This window comes from Podarcis vaucheri (genome assembly GCF_965113315.1).
Source record: "Podarcis vaucheri genome assembly, chromosome: 4".
Taxonomy (NCBI): Eukaryota; Metazoa; Chordata; class Lepidosauria; order Squamata; family Lacertidae; genus Podarcis; species Podarcis vaucheri.
Window position 1 is genome coordinate 26,898,050 of NC_138762.1, and position 15,537 is coordinate 26,913,586.

Below are 15,537 nucleotides of genomic sequence, written 5' to 3' on the forward strand. Positions count from 1 at the left end.
ACAACATGGATGCCACCCAAATGGGCATTGTGCATGTTTTGTAAAAACATTTGTTTGGTTGGTTTATTATTCCATCCATATATATATATATATATATATATAATGATATTTATTGAGAATTTAAAATTACAGAGGGAAAAAAAGGAAAAGGAAAAAAGATAGACAAAAAAGGAATTAAACAATATAGGTCAATAAAAACAAAAAACAAAAAAAAAGAAAAAACAAAACACATAATACATCCAAACCAAAAACAAAAGCAAACAAAAAATTAAAAACAAATCCAATATTCCCAAATCTTTATCTTTCGTTAACTTGTTTCATTGACCTCCTCGCACCTCCCTTCTTTGTATTCTAGTTATTAATTATCTCAGCAAACCCTTTCCATCTTTCACTATATTCTGTCGTTAAATTACCTTAATTTATTTTAACCTTATCTTACCATAAAAGCCCTAAAGCTTAAAACTTATAACTTATTTATACACATTCCTTTTAGCATTTCTACTAAAGCCAAATAGTTTCATTCTAACATTTTTTCTAACACTCATTACTTTTACAATAATTCTCTAAATGAATTTTTAAACTTTCTTCCAATCTTCATCCATCGTCTCTTCTTCCTGGTCTCGGGTTTTGTCAGTCCTTTCTATCCCTTCCATATAGTCCATCAACCTGGTGACCTTCTATCCGAGGCTCTTAAGTCTTTTCCATGTCCGTTCTGCAGGTCTTCTTCCTGTTCATACCTGCACTTTACTTTGTCTTCTGCTGATCTTATCCTTAATTTCCTTCCTTTCTCACTGAGGGGTAGATCTCAGGGAGACTCCAACTTGACAATGTCTTTATCCCTTCTCGACTGGTCAGCCCATTCTCCATAGTCAGCACTGAAATCCAAAAAATATTTGAAGGCATGTTTCAAAGTCCCTCCAAGGTTAAGGGCCCCCACAACTCCAAACTCCCCCTGGCCCGAAACCAGATCCCAAAGGTCAAAACATCCCTGCATAGGGGGATCTATCCAACTTCCCATCTCCAAACCAAGCAGTACTCCATCTCTCCAAATCTGGCTTTCTCCAGGTTCAGTCGTCAGAAACAACAACTTATGTTCCTGCAAGGCCGCGGCTCTCTCCATTTCTATTACTTGAGGTTCAGCAACAACCTCCTCCTTTGTCTTCTGCACAACTTGCCCTGTCAAAGCAAATTCCTGGGTTGGTTCCTGAGTGGTTTCTATATAGGTATTCACTGTTTGTCCAAAATTGCTAACTGCAACAGTCATCAGATCCATCTTCTCATGTAGCTGTTCCAGTAAAGCGCTTGTCTTGCAAAAAGCAAGCACTAAGGCTTCTTCTGGGCACATTCTTGTTCAAGGTCAATGTCTGGTTCTCACGATCTTAATCTCTACAGCTGTAGAATTCCCCAGATCGACTCCAGCAACAGTTTCACAAGCTCCCTCTAGAGGAAACAATTTCTGTTTGTATCCATCTTTTTAAAAGCAGATCCAGCAACCAAATTCCTTTCGTTTTTCAGATATTTTGTTCCTTTTAAATGCAAAAGGAAACATTGGAATCAATATGTTTCTCTTTTTTAACTATCTGTCAAAGAACGTTTTATTCACAGTCAATGAACTTCCCCAAAGCGCCTGTCTCTGACACCCCGTTCCCAGGTTCAAGACGGTGGAAATTTGTCTTTCTTTACTCTCTCTCCTGCAGGTTTAAACAGTCTAAAATTTCCCCCCTCTTCTCCTACTTCCAAGGGGGGCTGATGGAAATTTAGTCCTTTACAAATGACTTTCCAGACTTTAGCTTGCAATGTCTCTGCTTCAATCTATTTACAAAAGCGGAAGGCGGACTTCCTGTTTAGACCTTCCCATTTCAGTGCCAAATTAAGATGTTTCATAATCCAATTTTCCGTTCTACTCACGGGTAGTTGTTTAAAGTCCAATTGTCCACAGGAAAAAGTCAGCGCTCTCCGGCAACAGCAATGCGGCTTCGCTTCGTAAAAAGAGCAGTCGATTCGAAGCACCGCGCCGCTCACCCCACGTCGCTCCAGATCTCCGAAACCGGGTTCCCCCGCAAGTAGGGGAGGCGCAAAAGGTGCCAGCCGAATCCCACGTCCACAGGCTTCTCCCGCCTGTGGTTTTTGGTGGGTCTCCGCCAGTTTATTATTCCATTTATATCCCTCCATTTATATTCCACTGATATCCTGCCTTATGTTGCCCTCCCCCTCTTATCCTGTGAGCTAGGTCACACCTAAAGACAGGAATTGGCCCAAGGTTACCTGGTGAGCTTCACTGCTGCATGGGCAACTGAACCCTAATCTTCAGCCAGCTGCATCTACCAGCACTGCCACAGGAGAAAACAGGTAGCTTTTACTATTACCTCTACTATCTGTGGAGTCCAATCCACCAGTTCCACTGGTGCTAAGTAATTAAAGGCCTTGGGGCATTGGCTCATGGCAATATTTGCTTAAACACTGCAGATGCTAATTTGTATGTATGTCTCAGAGCAATTTTAAGACAGTGGGTGGCTGACTTCTCCACAGAAATCTGTTTTGTGATATGCCCAGCTGCACTGAAAAGACCCGATGTGTGGGTCCTGCTAACAATGTCCACGGCCCCTTGACCTGACAGGAACCAGAATTTTTGAAATCTACATTTGGCAACCTTATACAGGAACAGTTGCGGAGACAGAAGAGGATGGGATATAAAATGTAAAGAGGTGGAGTATGGGGAGAATTGAACCACAACTCAGTAATGGAACAAATGTTCTGCATGCAGAACTCCCCCAATGCAATCTTTGGTATCCCAAGTTTAACGGAACCCATAGAATCATAGATTTGGAAGTCCATCCCCCTGCAATGCAGGAATCTAAACCAAAGCATCCCTGATTGGTCAGAAAGTCCTTCCTGGTGTTTAGTCAGAGGGTCATACAAAAGAACTCTGCCTGAGTGGAGCTGCCAGTCAGAGAGCTTAGCACAAGATGGACAATTGGCCCGGCTTGGTGAAAAGTAGCTTCTCATGTCCCTAATTTTAAGAAGTAAGAGAAGTAACTGGGGCAGGGGTGAAACCTTGAGCCCTGCATTGCAGAAAGTTGACCTCAGGGTCCCTTCCAACTCTGCAGTTCTATGATTCTAGGATTCTTCCACTGCAGCCTACTCTCTTCCCCACTGCAGTCTTCAAATCTTACCATTCATACAGAATAGGACTCACAATAAATGCTTGTCAGGAGAATGCATCCCTTTTGGAAGTGGAATTATTGAGTCCATGAACCCTGCTTGGAGAGACAGCCATTCAATTATAAAGTCTGCCCAACCACCAGCAGCACACTTCATTCTCTCCCTTAACATGTAAGAGCTTTATTTACAAACTGCTTTTAAAAAAAGAACCACTGAAAAGCCCCAGAGAAACCAGGGATTTATTTCTCCCCCTAACAAATGTAGAAGAACCAGTTATAAAACTTGCCAGTCACCCTATTGTGCTTCTAGTAAAGCGCTTGCTATTTTTATTACTTCCTGTGAGAAGCCTGCCAAGCTGGCCTGACCAGGCCACTAATGTGGCCCCAGGTTTCTCTACCAGAGTCACAGAAGAGAATCAACAAGTGAGAGGTGCAGGACTTTCGGTGATCTCAGAGGATTGTATTGTTCAACCATCATAATAGCACAATGCAGCTCTCCAAAGAGCTTTGAGCACAATTGCAACATTAAGTGCTTTCATAAGTCATGATGGGATACATCTTCTCTTCCAGGTGTGAGGAGACTTCATTTTGGGGTGTAAGGCCTTGCATTCTTTTAGGGGTAGGTAAAGGCAAAGCTAAAGGCAAAGGACCCCTGGATGGTTAAGTCCAGTCAAAGGCAACTATGGGGTGCGGCATTCATATCTGTGGTGCTCATCTCGATTCAGGCTGAGGGAGCTGGCATTTGTCCACAGATAGCTTTCCGGGTCATGTGGCCAGCATGACTAAACTGCTACTAGCGCAACGGGACACCGTGACGAGTGCCAGAGTAGGGATGCGGGTGGCGCTGTGGGTTAAACCACAGAGCCTAGGACTTGTCGATCAGAAGGTCGGCGGTTCGAATCCCCGCGACGGGGTGAGCTCCCGTTGCTCGGTCCCTGCGCCTGCCAACCTAGCAGTTTGAAAGCACCTCAAAGGGAGTTGGACTAGAAGATCCTCATGGCCCCTTCCCACTCTACACTTCCATGATTCTGTTGATAGGCAATGCTGAGCTCGATGGGTCAGTGCTCTGGGCTCGGTTCATGAAGGCTTCCTTTCTTCCACATCCTGGCCCGCCCAGCCACTGGCTCCAACATGCTGTCTTTTAACTCTTACTGGCTGCTTATGCTGATTTTTCAAATATCAAAGTGAGGATGGGGCATTCAAGCCTCTCTTGACATTAAGTTTTATGTATATCTAATAATGGGACGCAGGTGGCGCTGTGGGTTAAACAACAGAGCCTAGGACTTGCAGATCAGAAGGCTGGCAGTTCGAATCCCCGTGACGGGGTGAGCTCCCGTTGCTCGGTGCCAGCTCCTACCAACCTAGCAGTTCGAAAGCACGTCAAAGTGCAAGTAGATAAACAGGTACTGCTCCGGCGGGAAGGTAAACGGCATTTCCGTGTGCAGCTCTGGTTCTCCAGAAGTGGCTTCATCATGCTGGCCACATGACCCGGAAGCTGTACGCCGGCTCCCTTGGCCAATAAAGTGAGATGAGCGCTGCAACCCCAGAGTCAGCCACAACTGGACCTAATGGTCAGGGGTCCCTTTACCTTTATATCTAATAAATAATAATAATAATAATAATAATAATACCTGTTGCCCTGGGTGTTAGACATGCTGGTATGCTACTTTAGGAAGGAAAACAGTGTTTTATACTGACATCAGATGCTATTCTCTCACTATTACTATGCAGATCCATTTGTCCTAGCTTTAGTTTTACAGACGTCTCAAGGACCTACAGAACAGCGCAGTTAAATTCACTGAATACACTGCAATTCCAACCAGGATGAAGATATGCTGTTTAGTGCGCATTTATAAATGTTTGTACTTAATTGCATTTGTGGTGGCACCACCTTGCATAAAAGAAAGGTACTTTGGAAAGTCACTGGTAGCTGATATAGTTATTGATTCTCAGGGAAACAGAATGTGTTTCGATCTGTGAAACCTGCAATCTTCATTGTGAATATTGATCCTCCTCTGCAGCAGTCTCATCTAATGCTTTGCACTGAAACATTGGTTCCCATTACTCAGGATAAGTGCCAGAAACACTTTCTTCAAAAAAAACAACCCCAAAAAACCTAAGCTGAGCACATTTGCAAGGAGGGATGAGGCACTGGGGACTCAAAGCTAGAGGTGGCCTTCTAAGCTGCAGCCCGCTGCCTCCAGCACCCCACAAAATCAACCTACTTTGTTGCATACACAGTAAGTGGATATTACCTTCTAACATATATTTTACTTTCATTTTTCTCCCAGTCCTACTCACACCAGCCAGCTTTTCCGCTAGAGCAATATCCCACACTTTGTACCACCAACCTCAGCCATGAAGCTCACTGTGTGAACCTGTGCAGCCACTGGTTCTCAGCCTAACTTACCCCGCAGCCCCAGATAAATAAAGCATTGGGGAAAGGAAGTTGGATGGGTTTTCTGAACTAAACTCTGCCAATGCTGTTCCAAACCTTACTGCTCCCTCCCTACAGAGTCTCTTGGAGTCATCGGTAGCTGGACATCTCCACTGAATCCAAGAACATGGCAATAATTTCTAATGACTTTCAACAATGACATCAGCCTGCGTGGAAATTGCTCAGGAAGGAGAATGAGGTCATTGGTGGGAATCTAGGAAGTGATCTTATACTAGGCTAGACTATTTGTCCATCTAGTCCTTCAACATGCACTGTGCGTACTCTACAATCATGGAGGAAAACATGAAGACTGAGATGATACAACATAACTATAGAGATGGTTTGGGACAGTTTCTTGAAGGATGTGTCATTCTTGAAATTGGACTTTTGATATAGCACACCCAACCATGCTTTGAGCATTCGGTAGCTGACACACACTGGCCCCTTCTAAACCTGTTACATTACAAAAATTCCCATCGATACTAATAAGGCTACGTGCCAGTGTGTGTCTCTATTTGCCAGCATCAGAGCCTTGTCTCAGAAGGGGACAAATTGACTTGAATGTCAAGGTTTATTATCTTCATAGGAGGAAAATACTTGCAACAAAAAAGAGCTGTTCTAGATGGACCTCCTCCATGCCAGCATTGAGAAGTGAACAATTCCAACCCAGTGAGTCATTTTTCCTCCCCTTTCAAATACAAAGGGATATTTTTTAAGCAGTTTCACCCCAGATTAATGCCAAAAAAATGCCTTGCCTAGGAACTGCGAGGAAGCCTATATTCTCAAGATGCCCTGACTTCAGCAGCTGTTAGTGCCTTTGCTACAATTCTAATTATTTACATAGCGCCATCTGTAGTCATGACATTTTGCAGAGGATAAGAGGAGAGGGCTCTTCCCCAAGGAGCTTACAATATAACATTCAAACACAGGGCAGACAACAAAGGGAGGAAAAGCAGGGCTAAACTGGGACGCATTATGCAGTGGTTGCAGCTGCACATGCTGCGACTGCAATCTAAGCCAACCTTTGCACTGGGCTGGGTAGGGGGGTTGGACTAGGCAAAGGTGGCCCTCTGCCCAGCCCTGCTGGCCAGTGCTTGTCTTTGCCATCTGCCAGCATGAAGCGTCCCATTCTGTCCACCTTGGGGTTCCTTCCAGCTCCACAATTCTATGATTCTATATGATCTGGTTACCTGGCGGAACTTACACTAGCAGTAAGGGTCATGTAAGTCAAATTGTACAGTATATTAAAAGCTTTTTGTTGTCCCTCTACCAGGCTCAGGCAGACTCAGCTGGCAGCAGCCTCACTCCTGAAAGGGGATTTAAATGGGAGAACTTATGCCAAAGGAAAATCTAGGGGAGTGCAAAGCTTATACTGGCTTTACTTAACTCGACATTAATTTCCACTGGCTTCCTATAGTTAGGATTGCTCTGTACATTAGTAGCCAATACAGCAGTTCGGGGTTTTGTTTTTCATTGTTTTAAACTGCCCTCTGGTTTAGTAACAGAGTTTGTAGTCTGTGGTGTGCAGCTTAATTTTTAATTCGTTTCCATTTGTTGCGATGTGCCATGTTAATTGTTTGTCCAAGATCAACTTGCATTCAGTGGTGATGAGTAATGGCTGTAGGTTAATACTCAGCTGCAAATATATTCAGTTGCAAAAAGAAAAAGAAAAAAGGAAGCCACTGTTGTTTTCAGAAAATCTCTCTCCCTTCTTGCCAAATGGTTTTGAGGTGACATATTGAAGGGAGTCAGGACACATTTCTTTTCTGATGCAGTGATGAAAATAAATGTCATTCACATCCTATGAAGCACTACGATTTCACTGCACCGAGCAATAAGAATGCATGGAAAATTCAACTGAAATTAAAAAATACTGTTCACTTTCTTGCAGAAAAGCTAACTGAAATCCTGAAGTGTGGGCTTTTCTCTGAAAGAAGTCTGAAATGCAGTTTTCAGTCTGAGATACTGTTACCACCATGTTATATTGATCCTTTTAATTAATATATAATAATTAATTAATATACAGATCCTTTTAATTAAAAGCCTTGGAAGCATGCTGCAAATCTTTACCGTCTTCAGATGATAAAGATCCAATATCCACAGCCAGGTGAATATCTCTTAGACCAACCAAAATGTCCCAAAATAGCAAGAAAGCATTTGAATTTTTCCAGAACTTTCTCTCAGGCTAGATGTAAAACAAAGCAGGTGTAGATGAGTTAGGGTTGCCTAGGAGGAAGAGTTAAACTACTGAGAAGAATGGGAACCTTCTAACAACTCTCAGCACCCTTCACAAACCACAGCTCCCAGAATTCTTTGTGGGAAGTCATGACTATATCATAGTGCTTTAAATGAATGGCATTGAATATGGCCTTAATGTCAAAGCCATGAAGTCTACACTACATTCTTAAGATGGCATATGGGAAGAGATAAAAGACTTAAATAGTTTTGGCTCTACTTGGGAGGTAGGCAGATTCTGGAGAAGTTAAAAGCTTGCTCCTTCATAGGTTTCATTTGGATGTCACAGAAAACCAAACTACAGTTTATTCCAGGACAAAGTGTTGGCTCCCAGAAATGATTTCACACCCACTTTGCTTCTCCCTGATCCTTTTAGCACAGTGTGGCAATGCAGCGAAGCCGAAATTTCAACAGGATCATAGTTAAGAACTCTCCTTAACCACAACCTGTAACCATAGGAAAAACCTTGGCTACCATGATGTGCAAACCAAGGTCAAAGTTTGCAATGTTTTGGTTTGTCCTAATGGCCTGACAGTGGATTTTGGATTTACTTACCATGAATCAGGGACACGGGTGGCGCTGTGGGTAAAACCTCAGCGCCTAGGACTTGCCGATCGTCAGGTTGGCGGTTCGAATCCCCGCGGCGGGGTGCGCTCCCGTTGCTCGGTCCCAGCGCCTGCCAACCTAGCAGTTCGAAAGCAACCCCCTGGTGCAAGTAGATAAATAGGGACCACTTACTAGCAGGAAGGTAAACGCCGTTTCCGTGTGCTGTGCTGGCTCGCCAGATGCAGCTTGTCATGCTGGCCACGTGACCCGGAAGTGTCTGCGGACAGCGCTGGCTCCCGGCCTATAGAGTGAGATGAGCGCACAACCCTAGAGTCTGTCAAGACTGGCCCGTACGGGCAGGGGTACCTTTACCTTTTTTACCATGAACCATCACAGCTGACTTTGCCTAACACACCCTTTAATCCTTCTTTTACACTCAAGTCTTCCTACTCTTTCAGTGTGGTGATGAATGGTGCTGATTGCTGGATTAGTTATTAAACAGCTGAAGGGCACCAGGGAAAACGTGTGGAGGTACAAAAAGTAGAATATACTTGTACCTCAGGTTACACACGCTTCAGGTTACAGACTCCGCTAACCCAGAAATAGTACCTCAGGTTAAGAACTCTGCGTCAGGATGAGAACAGAAATCGTGCTCCGGCGGCGTGGCAGCTGCAGGAGGCCCCATTAGCTAAAGTGGTGCTTCAGGTTAAGAAGAGTTTCAGGTTAAGAATGGACCTCCGGAACGAATTAAGTACTTAACCCGAGGTACCACTGTATAGTTTATGCTGCTGATGCAACTTCATAAGAGAAGGGACTGGGTATTCCTAAGGACAAAACACCAAGATAGGGCATCGCTAAATAAAGGAGCCACCATCTCACATAAAATCAGCCAGAAGGAAATGTCAGCATCTTGAATGGAAACCAAAAGTGAAGCCACAGTACATGGGCATCTGGAAATGGACTGAATCTAGTTTTATCACTTCTTGTGCCAACTGACTTGCAAAACAGAGGGTGGAAGATCTGGTTTGCCAACTGGGAGGAAAAGTGCAGTGAAAATTTACATAGTTTTATCTGGGGGTTTTTTTATCTGTTGGTTTGAAGCACCTGTAGTCTCAAAGTATAAGGCTCTTAACTAGAGTGTTGCATCTTGACAAAGACATAATTAACATACTGCCAGGGTGGTTCTCTCCCCACCACCCTTGCGAAGTTGTATTCTTGTGAACTAGAATAAAGTACAATGGAAAATCTTGGCATATGCTTTATTTTAAAAATGTGCTTCCTGGTTGCTAGGCAACGGAAACGTAAAATTATTTTTGAAAAATTGAAACATGCTGTCTTGTTAATTGGGAACATAAGCTGCCCGGGAAAGTGCAGTTTTGATGTGATGCTTCCTGTGTCATTTGCATGCAATTCTTTTTTTCTGGCTGTGTTTTCTTCTGACCTCTAGTGGTACAAATAACAATTGCAGCATCAAATGCCCAGTTTTTAGGATCTCTTTACCTTTACCTGTGTCAATTACTCACACTGAAAAAGCGGTATGTGTGCTTAACCTGGTGGTGTTTATTAGTGGGGTGGGGCTATTAATCTGCATGGATCCCAATCCAAAAGCTCCCAGGTCTAATTGGGGTCCTGCACTCAGAATAGCCCACTGGCTGCTCTTTGCCCCTGAAAGTGCTGTTTGCAGTAAAACAGCACTTTGCAGAGCTATTTATACTAAACAGGGGCAAGAAAACCAGTACTATGCTGGGCCCTGATTCAGATGAGGAGCAGATTCTGAATTGGATCCTATTTTTCTTCAAAATAAATGCTGCCAGGTTAAGCACACTTAAACAACCAACCAACCACAGAAAACATGAATAATGGTCACGTGTAGTTTTGCCCATTAAAACTGTGGCCTTTATTATTTATCTGTGAATTTACAGCTTGAGTTCGGGAACACTTTGGCAGCAATCCAGAAAGACACCAGGAGCATGGCCTCTTCATTTGGGTACTCACTGTCAGATGTGAAGGGTTGAGATGATGACTCAGAAGATGTAGCCACAACAAGAACACTTTTAGCTGGTTGGGTGTGTGGATAGTGATTTGAATGGGGGAGCATCCTGCCTTTTATATCAGCCGAGGCATATTAAGTAGGACTGGGCAACAATTTGACAGGGTGTCATTCAAGGACTGGAAACTGGGGGTTGTTATTTATTAATATACCACTGTTACTCTATTTGGATTTTCTCAGCCACCAAAATATCTTGGGCTGCCTCCAGCACAGCAACTCCTACCATGCAGCTACCATGGAACTTTTAGATGATAAAGAGAAGGTAGAATGTACCCCACTAAGAGGGGAAGATGAGTAACGGTAGGTCTGTTGTTTTTAAAGAAAAGATTGCCTGTTGTTGTTGTTGTTGTTGTTGTTCACTATCACCAAATATTGATTGATTGATTGATTGATTGATTGATTGTTACAGACATACCCCACCTTTCCTCCAAGGAGCTCGGTAGCATACACATAATTCTCCCTCTTCCCTTTTTAGCTTCACAACAACCCTATGAGGTAGGATAGAATGAGAGACAGTGACTGGCCCATGGTCAGCCAGTGAGCTTCATGGCCCAGTAGAGCAGGCACAGGCAAACTCGGCCCTCCAGACATTTTGGGACTACAACTCCCATCATCCCTAGCTAACAGGATCAGTGGTCAGGGGTGATGGGAATTATAGTCTCAAAACATCTGTAGGTCCTAGTTTGCCTATGCCTGAAGAGATTTGAACCCCAGTCTCCCATGTCCTGGCCTGTTACTCTAACTAACCATCTAAAGGGTATAACAGCAGGGGTTTTCATGAGATCAAAAGTAAATATTCTTGCTTTGATAAGTAAACTTTCCAGAGCCTTCACTGAACACTGAGGAACTCTGGATAAATTTCCATGGGATATCACAGTTCAGGGGGACTAACTATTCCTTTTGAGCACATCACAGTTTATGGTAGATATCGACCCACTACTTTTCCAGGGCAATTTATGAAGCTCAATGTGACCTGCTGGGCCTTGCTACTGGCAAAGGCCACCAAATAAATATGTCGCAGAACAGGGCTGCCAACTTGAGTGAAATATTGAGCAGACCCAGGTAAGCCCCACCCCGCATAATCGATCACAAGATGTGGCACATGCACACCATTTGAATGGCAATGCCCACCAACTCTGCACAGGCCTGGCCCCCTCAAATATTTTATGGGGAGGGGGGCAAAGGGACCTCAGCCCTTAAGAGCTGGCTCCTATGTTACAGAATGTTTCTCTGAAATTGCAGATCGCAGAAAAAGATCATTATTGGTAAAAAAGCTATATTCGGGGCAGCTTGCTCACCTTGACTGATTGTTTCATCACAGAACCTAAGCTTGAAATCCCCTGATCTGGAGAGACACCCTTCTCTCCATCTATCTGAATCAGTGGTGTATCATTTGACAGAGGAACAAACCACTACATGTAAGCTGTGATGTTGCTGCAAAAGATGATTAATCATCTCAGATGCAAGCAAATTGGCTACATCTCTGTTAATTGGGCTGTGGCATTTCTGTTGGCTACAAGTGGCAGAAAATGGATAAAATCTATGTCTTGATTCAACATAGGCTCTCACCCGAACACATATTTACACGGTTCATTATCCTGAGATAATAGGCCCCTTAACTCACTTCAGTCTCTGATCTGTTTACACAACCTGCAGGTTAATCAAAAGCTGAAGGAAGTAGAAGGGAAGGGATGGAAGGCCTGGATAATGAGATGTCCTTGACTTCCCTGGTACCGCAAAAATGCCTTGGTCATCATCTCAGGCATTATTTAGATTTATAGTTCATCAGACCCAAAGGGGTCAATGCAAGTAACATTATTTAGAGAGAGAAAGAAAATGGTGTGATTTCATGTGCAGATGAGACAATAAAAGAAACCTTAGATTGGCCCTGAACATTGGGTACAAATGAACACAGCAACATAGGAAACTGGCTGATTCAAAGTCAAATAATTGGGTTTTTCTAGCTCAGTGTTGACTAGCACTGATTGACAGAGGCTCTCCAGGATTTGAGGAAGGAGTTACTCTCTCAAGCCTACCTGGAAATACCAGGGATTGAACCTGAGACTTTCTGTGTGTAAAGCAGATGCTCAACCATGGTTCTAAATATTAAACCTTGCAGAAGAAAAGGATGGCTAGGAAAGACCCGTGTGATTACCACCCACCCACCCACCCACATGGTTGCTGCATTGATTTCACGTATCAGCCTCCCCAAATCTTAAGCTTTTCACTTGAGGCTAGAGTGGCCAGAAAGGGGACATGCATCACCAAAAGAGAGGACAAAAGAGGGCAGGTGTTTCCCAAAAAAATTCATATGCTAATTTACATGTATATATGCAAATGTAGAAATAATTACTAGAAAACAGAAAAACAATATATCTTGCAATATCCAGAAGGTAATGGTGGATAGGCAGCTTCAAGGTCCCTTCTGCTTTCTCTTCGTAACAATTCTTAATCTTTAAGCTGGGCTTGGACCAAACAGCCCCTCAGATAGAAGGACCATCAACCTTCCAAGCTGAAGTCCTTTCCTGAATACCTTCCTTAATTATTTAGGATATTTATTGCCTGCTCTTCATCACAGAAGTAATCTGAGAGTGGGCTACAGCAGAAATGGCCAAGACAATTAAGCCACCAATAAAAACAGCAAAATAATAAATAATAACCATGCACAATGCAGCCATCAGAATCAGCAGAACTCAGTAAGTCAAGAGGCTCACACAAAGGAAACAGGAAATCCTTCCTTAATGGAGGTATATTGTGTATCTCCAACAGGAGAGAAACTTTTCTGCAGTGGCTCCCCCAGTCTAAATGACCTCCCCAAAGAGACAGGACATAATGGCTGACATTAACATTTTTCCTCCACCAGGTTAAGGCATTTCTATTTGCCCAGGCAAATGGAAGGGAATGAATCCTACTGTCCAAAGGCAAGAGGAACATCTCATTGCCATGCTCACTTTTGCATCTACCCCACCCACTCCTTACATGCAGCCCCCAGAAAGCTCCCACTGGGAAATGCAGCCCTCAGACTGACAAAGTGTTATCCACTGCTGCTGTAAGGTATCGTACCGTTAGCCCTGAGAAATATTGGAAAATTGAGACAAAACAATTTCCTCTTAGCTCACAAAAAGATGAGAGGCAGCACTAACGCTTGCTAGCCTGTAACACTCTTCAGTATCTCTACCGCACTCAGTTTAAATTAAGTCCCCATTCAAAATATTTCCCTGTCATATTTGCCTATAACACTAGTAACACTTGTTAGCATCTGTCTGTCCTGAGAGACAATGGAGTGCACCTCCAGGGGTGAAATCGAACCACTGTGTTAGCTGCACCAAAGTGACTTTCCTGGGATGCAAACCTGGGCAGCGTGTATGGTGGTCCTGGGCTGCCCAGACAACAAGACTGCTGTTGCAGATTTGGTCCAAAGGAAAGCAGAGCAATATGTTTGAAACCAGCTTGGCTGCAGGAGTTGCTGGAAGGAGGGATACAAGGTGCTATCCAATTGTCTTAGGGGCTCCAGATTTGTGTAGGGTTTACCCCTTAGCCTTTTCTTCTCTGGAAGATATCTTGCAAGGCAGCAGAGGTTTAGGATCAGAGTTTCCTTCTCCTAGATGGCTACCTTTCCAGGTGAGCGAGCCCCATCTGCCCCTCACTTCCCTCTACAGCACGTGTAGACACTGTCTTATTGGCTGTTGGACCCACTATTGGTCTTGCCCGCTCTATCGTCCAGAGACTATCTTCACATGCAGGGGAAGTCCCTAACTCACTGAGGGGTTAAGACCCATTGGTTACCCTAGTAATTACCCTAGTAACAAACACTATAGCATTCCTAGGATCACATGCCAAGAGCAACCACTTTTAAACTGGTTTGTTTTTAGTGCAGAAAGGTCCGTACTTAGTGGTAGAGCATCTCCCTTGTATGCAGAAAGTCCCTGGTTCAATCCTCAGCATCTCCAGGTATCCTCAACCTGAAACCCTGGAGAGCAGCTGCCAGTCAGTGTAGGCAATACTGAACTAGATGGGCCAATGGTCTGACTTGGTATAAAGCAGCTTCCTATGTTCCTAATTCGTCCACTGTGATCCATGAGACCTCAGCTATCATGGCAAACATTTTTGGGTTATATTGTTGCCCGGTCACCACTAATCCATGTAGCCATTCTGGTTTTCTGTTAACATTCATCTCTGAATTGGTCCATAAGAAGTTAATTTGACACCATCTGCCATTCTTCCTGGTGTCTTCTGTGCTGTGAGTAATTTAATTTGTTCTGTTCTCTGTTTCCCCCACATTTTTCAAAGCAAGCTATTTGTTCCAGAATTTCAAAGTGCAACAATGCATCTGTAACAATTTACAGAACTCTGCCATGCAAAACTGACCTTCGCAGAAGCTTCTATTGGAGTTACCCAATAATTCCCTCCCCTATGAAAATCAATTACTTTTGAAGTTATTTGTGCTTACTTCTGAAATTTAAACCAACGATCCCTTCAATTCAGGTCATATAATAGATACCAAATTATTGCAGGCATCAAACAAAGCTGTTTCAGCCAGTAGCAGGAGAATGGCAAATGTTACAGAAAGAAGAAAGAGCACTGAAAAATATTTCAAGAGCACTAAGCAAAATGTTTTAGGAGTTCCTACCAAGATGTATTTGGACAGAAGGCTTCCTGAGAACCCAGCGGATGCTGCTCTGAACTTCATAGGTATGCATGGTGATACATACAACCCAGGAAGCTGTTGCATCCCCCACAGTGGCTTCTTAGCACTTCCAGAATAAACCTTTTGTCTACAGCCTTGTTGACATCCCTGGTCTTGGCCTTTGCTCTTTGTATCACCCTAAACTCACAAAGGTATTCTGATTTGTCTCAACGCTTTGTTAGGGGATGGATGCAGTGCTAAAGGGCGTGCAAAAAACATCCATGTTTGGTTTCTGTCATCTCCAGGTAGGGCTGGAAAAGACTCCAGCCTGAAACCCTAGAAAACCACATTGATCAATGGTCTGATTCAGTATAAGGCAGCTTTCAATTTTCCTAGGACTCCATCATTTCTCTCTTGCTGTCCATGATCCTCAGAACTCATTCCCCACAACACCGATCTGACAACACCTCTCTTTTACAGT

At 43.6% G+C, this 15,537-nt stretch overlaps 2 long non-coding RNA genes across 2 annotated transcripts; both read left to right on the forward strand.

Annotated features, from left to right (window-relative positions):
- The first annotated feature begins 3,604 nt into the window (after positions 1-3,604).
- Positions 3,605-7,587, forward strand: LOC309531045. Its single transcript, XR_014219016.1, has 3 exons — positions 3,605-3,733; positions 5,453-6,267; positions 7,490-7,587. It is a non-coding gene; the product is annotated as an uncharacterized lncRNA (long non-coding RNA).
- A 32-nt stretch (positions 7,588-7,619) lies between these two features.
- On the forward strand, positions 7,620-15,299 carry LOC309531067. Its single transcript, XR_014219048.1, has 3 exons — positions 7,620-7,705; positions 10,610-10,729; positions 14,944-15,299. It is a non-coding gene; the product is annotated as an uncharacterized lncRNA (long non-coding RNA).
- The last annotated feature ends 238 nt before the right edge of the window (positions 15,300-15,537 follow it).